Source organism: Schistocerca cancellata, chromosome 1, assembly GCF_023864275.1.
Source record: "Schistocerca cancellata isolate TAMUIC-IGC-003103 chromosome 1, iqSchCanc2.1, whole genome shotgun sequence".
Taxonomy (NCBI): Eukaryota; Metazoa; Arthropoda; class Insecta; order Orthoptera; family Acrididae; genus Schistocerca; species Schistocerca cancellata.
The window spans coordinates 165,578,550-165,584,559 of NC_064626.1; the positions used below are offsets into that span (position 1 = coordinate 165,578,550).

General features: G+C 42.9%; 1 non-coding gene across 1 annotated transcript; it reads right to left on the reverse strand.

Annotated features, from left to right (window-relative positions):
• Nucleotides 1-1,291: 1,291 nt before the first annotated feature.
• On the reverse strand, nt 1,292-1,366 carry Trnas-uga (transfer RNA serine (anticodon UGA)). The gene has a single exon. It is a non-coding gene; the product is annotated as a tRNA-Ser (tRNA).
• Between the last annotated feature and the right edge of the window lie 4,644 nt (nt 1,367-6,010).

Sequence of the window (6,010 nt, forward strand, 5' to 3'; positions counted from 1 at the left end):
GGCGTCAATATTTTATAGCGTCGAAGTATCTTACTGCGGCTTATGTACAAAGTATGTAATATATTTGTGTGCAGCTTGTGTATCGTGTATGTATGATGTATACAGGGAATGTTTGTGGTGTAATGGAGGCATGTGTGTAGTTGTGGCCTATCTGCGTCGTATGTGACGTAAATCTGGTGTAGTTGTATTGTGTATGTTGCATGTATAGAGCTGCGACGCCAATTTACCTATTATACAGACAGTTTGCCAATTTATGGATTTGGTTTCCAGTCAGTTTAACAATTATGCAGCCAGATTGCCAATTTCCAGATTTGGTGTCCTACCAAATCGCCAATTTTACAGCTAATTTTACCACTTTCCACATTTCCGGCGTCCTACCAATCTGCTAACTGTACAACCAATGCCACAAATTCCGTACAAATTAAAAAACGTGATACAGTTGACAGTTACAAAACTCTGCTGCTGCAAGGTCAGCTGCTAGCACTTTATAATCTGCAAGTACGAACTGTTTGTAGGTATTGGTTGAGAGGGTTGAAAATTAAAATGGAATTTTGTAGGACATATTTATTACACACACAAACACACACACACACACACACACACACACACACACACACACACACACACACACACAGTCGTGATCACATTAAAGATGAGCAGTGTTCTCCATACCTCCGCAAATGGACCTGCTCCAAGGCAGCGATTCCTACTATCATCAAGGAATGTAGATCTGATAAAGATCTTTCAGAAGATCGAAACCAGCCATCTAAAACTAAAAATTAATTACTTACATGCGATCATCACAGTGTTTATTAAATAAGCTATAATATTAATATACTGCTGTTTTTCCTAGAACAATGTTGCAAAAAATCTTACACATACAAAGTCAATTTAAAACGGACAGTTACAGTAATAACCATTTACTGTCATATTGCCACATTATATTTCTTCTGGTTGCTTGGCAGTCCAAATAAACTGTCATGTCTTGATGTAGAAGGCTGCTGCTGTAACTCAAGCAATAATAGTTTATGGAACATCTCTGTGTGTTGGTCCAGCAGTTCTGCCAGCATTGGATAAGGGGATCTTTGGGCTGCAGACAGTTGCTTCTGTGGCTGTGCCACTGTGTAGTCGAACGAGAACACATCTGATAAGTCGGGAAGAGATCCTGAGGACAGTGGCTGCTGCTGCTGAGGCATTAATACGTCACATAAAATAACCCATGCCTGAATGAGATTTTCACTCTGCAGCGGAGTGTGCGCTGATATGAAACTTCCTGGCAGATTAAAACTGTGTGCCGGACCGAGACTCGAACTCGGGACCTTTGCCTTTCACGGGCAACTGCTCTACCAACTGAGCTACCCAAGCACGACTCACGCCCCGTCCTCACAGCTTCACTTCTGCCAGTATCTCGTCTCCTACCTTCCAAACTTTACAGAAGCTCTCCTGCGAACCAAGCAGAACTAGCACGTCTGAAAGAAAGGATATTGTGGAGACATGGCTTAGCCACAGCCTGGGGGATGTTTCCAGAATGATATTTTCACTCTGCAGCAGAGTGTGCGCTGATATGAAACTTCCTGACAGATTAAAACTGTGTGCCGGACCGAGACTCGAACTCGGTATCTTTACCTTTCACGGGCAACTGCTCTACCAACTGCGCTACCCAAGCACGACTCACGCCCAGTCCTTTACAGAAGCTCTCCTTTCTTTCAGGAGTGCTGGTTCTGCATGGTTCGCAGGAGAGCTTCTGTAAAGTTTGGAAGATAGGAGACGAGATACTGGCAGAAGTGAAGCTGTGAGGACGGGGTGTGAGTCGTGCTTGGGTAGCTCAGTTGATAGAGCAGTTGCCCACGAAAGGAAAAGGTCCCGAGTTCGAGTCTCGGTCCGGCACACAGCTTTAATCTGCCAGGAAGTTTCATATCCATGCCTGCTCCAGCACCAAATTAGAATCTGTAACAGCAACAATAAAAACTAACTATAGATGCATATTACATATGCGTAGTGCCTATTGAATATATCATAACGTTATCAGTTTATCATGATAGGTCAGCGCGTTTGTAAAAGGCACATCAATAATTCCCTAAGTGTTTAATGGAAGCCGAACAACATTGCCTGCTACCCTTCAGCCATTGTGGAGTGCTGTGATTGCTATGATGCCCACATGCAAATTGGTGAGTTTTGTTAATAATAATCATACTGTTATAACAAAAAGAACTGACAAACACTTACTGTCCGACTTCTTTGTCTGGTTAATTTTTGTTGGTGGCCTTTAAGACAGAACAAAGTACAGATGGTAGATGATGGCACTTATACAATCGAAATACAAAAACTAAATTTGGTCGATGGATGGGGCTCTGAACCAGCACATCATTGTCTGGCACAATCAGTGTTCCAGGGCTCCGGCGCAATTGACGCAGAGCATGAAGTCGTTGATGCTCATACGTAGCACAGAAATTCGCGGAAAATTGTTTGCACAGCACCGCATGCATATTAGTTCGAGCACTCTCACGGCGTGCAGGGGGCGTGTGGAGGCGACATGGCGTACACAGGTGTCGGGTGGGGGTTGCCTTCACATGGCAGTAACGTGATGATGTCCTGGCCTTGGTGCAATTGTCCAGATGCGACGATATCAGAATCCAGGAATGCAGATACTGGTCATAGAAATAAACAAGCACAATTGGCTGAGCCCCAGATGCTAGCGTCAGTGATTCCAGTAATGCGGGTCAGATTATACACTAAATGAATTTTATCCATAGTGGATGCTGTTGAACTCAGTGAATGTTCCTTTACAGGGTGTAGAAAAATTTCCGCTACCAGTCACATCTTCAGACGTTTATACATTCATGCACATGTTTATATTGCTGCGTAACATAAGAGATATTGAATTTAATTGACGAAAGAAGAAAATATAAAAATGCAGTAAATGAAGCAGGTAAAAACGAATACAAACGTCTAAAAACTGATTTCGACAGGAAGTGCAAAACGGCTAAGCAGGGATGGCTAGAGGACAAATGTAAGGATGTAGAGGCGTAATCACTAGGGGTAAGGTAGATACTGCCTACAGGAAAATTAAAGAGACCTTTGGAGAAAGGAGAACCACTTGTATGAATATCAAGAGCTCAGATGGAAACCCAGTTCTAAGCAAAGAAGGAAAGCAGAAATGTGGAAGGAGTACATAGAGGGTCTATACAAGGGCGATGTACTTGAGGACAATATTATGGAAATGGAAGAGGATGTAGATGAAGATGAAATGGGAGATACGATACTGCGTGAAGAGTTTGACAGAGCGCTGAAAGACCTGAGTAGAAACAAGGCCCCGGAAGTAGACAACATTCCATTAGAACTACTGACACCCTTGGGAGAGCCAGTCCTGACAAAACTCTACCATCTGGTGAGCAAGATGTATGTGACAGGCGAAATACCCTCAGACTTCAAGAAGAATATAATAATTCCAATCCCAAAGATGTCAGGTGCTGACAGATGTGAAAATTACCGAACAATCTGTTTAATAAGTCACGGATGCAAAATACTAACGCGAATTCTTTACAGACGAATAGAAAAACTGATAGAAGCCGACCTCGGGGAAGATCAGTTTGGATTCCGTAGAAATATTGGAACACGTGAGGCAATACTGACCCTACGACTTATCTTAGCAGCTAGATTAAGGAAAGGCAAACCTACGTTTCCAGCATTTGTAGACTTAGCGAAAGCTTTTGACAATGTTGACTGGAATACTCTCTTTCAAATTCTGAAGGTGGCAGGGGTAAAATACAGGGAGCGAAAGACTATTTAAAATTTCTGCAGAAACCAGGAAGAGTCGAGGAACATGAAAGGGAAGCAGTGGTTAAGAAGGGAGTGGACAGGGTTGTAGCCTCTCCCTGGTGTTATTCAATCTGTATATTGAGCAAGCAGTAAAGGAAACAAAAGAAAAATTCGGAGTAGGTATTAAAATCCATGGAGAAGAAATAAAAACTTTGAGGTTCGCCGATGACATTGTAATTCTGTCAGAGACAGCAAAGGACTTGGAAGAGCAGTTGAACGGAATGGATAGTGTCTTGAAGGGGAGATATAGGATGAGCATCAACAAAAGGAAAACGAGGATAATGGAATGTAGTTGAATTAAGTCGGGTGATGCTGAGGGAATTGGATTAGGAAATGAGACACTTAAAGTAGTAAATGAGTTTTGCTATTTGGAGAGCAAAATAACTGATGATGGTAGAAGTAGAGAGGATGTAAAATGTAGACTGGCAATGGCAAGGAAAGCGTTTCTGAAGAAGAGAAATTTGTTAACATCGAGTATAGATTTAAGTGTCAGGAAGTCGTTTCTGAAAGTATTTGTATGGAGTGTAGCAATGTATGTAAGTGAAACACTGACGATAACTAGTTTGGATAAGAAGAGAATAGAAGCTTTCGAAATGTGGTGCTACAGAAAAATGCTGAAGGTTAGATGGGTAGATCATATAACTAATGAGTAGGTATTGAGTAGGATTGGGGAGAAGAGAAGTTTGTGGCACAACTTGACTAGAAGAAGGGATCGGTTAGTAGGACATGTTCTGAGGCATCAAGGGATCACCAATTTAGTATTGGAGGGCAGCGTGGAGGGTAAAAATCGTAGAGGGAGACCAAGAGATGAATACACTAAACAGATACAGAAGGATGTAGGTTGCAGTAGATACTGGGAGATGAAGAACCTTGCACAGGATAGAGTAGCATGGAGAGCTGCATCAAACCAGTCTCAGGAATTAAGACCATAACAACATACTGAGAACTGTAATGAGTCTACTAACGACATTAATTTCAATACACTCATGTTGCCCGTCCTAGAACATTGCCTAGATGTGTGGTATCCACACTAAATATAGGGTTCTCCAAAATGATCTTTACAATTTTGATCAGATCTATTTCAAAAATAATTACAGATAAAAATGTTCAGTTTGTGACATAGTATTCACACACAGCTGGAATTTTAGTAGCTGTTTAACAGAGTTTAACATATGTGCCATTTGTAGCACGCAGGGCATCTAAGCAATATTCCAGTTCCTCCCATTTCCGGCGTAGCATGTCATCGTTAAAGTGTTGTCTTGTTGCTCTGATGCGAGCTCACATCCCTGCAAATCCAACACACGCGTCTGATTGAAATTATCCCTCAAAAGGACCCTAAGAAAGGAATATAATGGAGTTACGTTTGGAGACCCTGCCAACCCTACTACTTAGAGCTGTTTCGTCTAAAACCTTCTCAATGATCGGGGCCCAGCGACGAGAATCACCGTCTTACTGCCGCGTGATGTCACGAAGTAGCTCTTCGACCTGCGGAAATGCAAACTGATTCCTCGTGCCAAGATAAACAGATGAGGGAATTGACGCATCTGCAAAGAAAACGGTCACACCGCACCGCACTGTCACATCTCAGGATGGTCTTTTAATTGTCGTGCACAATTTCCATGCTAAAGTGGCGGTTCTCAGAGCCCCCGATCCTCACATTGTGTAGGTTTACCTTCGCAAACTTCGTCTGTGTACACCACCTCTTGCAGATAGCCTGGGTCATCGTCAATGTGGATCAGAATCACAGTTGTAATGTCTTTGGATTTGGTCTATCATCAGGTTAAAAACCGTAAAGCAGCTGCATCTTGTAGGCATTAAGGTTCAGTCTCTTGTGTAGCACCATGTGCGCCCCGGTTGATCTAGCTGAAACTGTCGAGACACTTGACGAATCGATTTGATTGGGCTCTCGCTGAAAGCCTGCTGCACCCGGTCCACATCTGCATCACTCGTGCTCGATGCCCAGAACTCGTCTTCTTCCTGACATTTCCGTATTCCTTGGACCTGTCTGATGGTCGAACGTGATGGTGGTGGTGTACTTCTACAACATGTCCCGAAATTTCGCTGGACCTGTGTGTCAGATTTGGTCTCTATCGACCATACCACACGCTGTTTCATCTGCTGGGGGCCGTTTTCATCAGTAGGTAACCCGAAAAAAAAAGCAGAATGTCAGCTGTACGTGAACATTACGCAT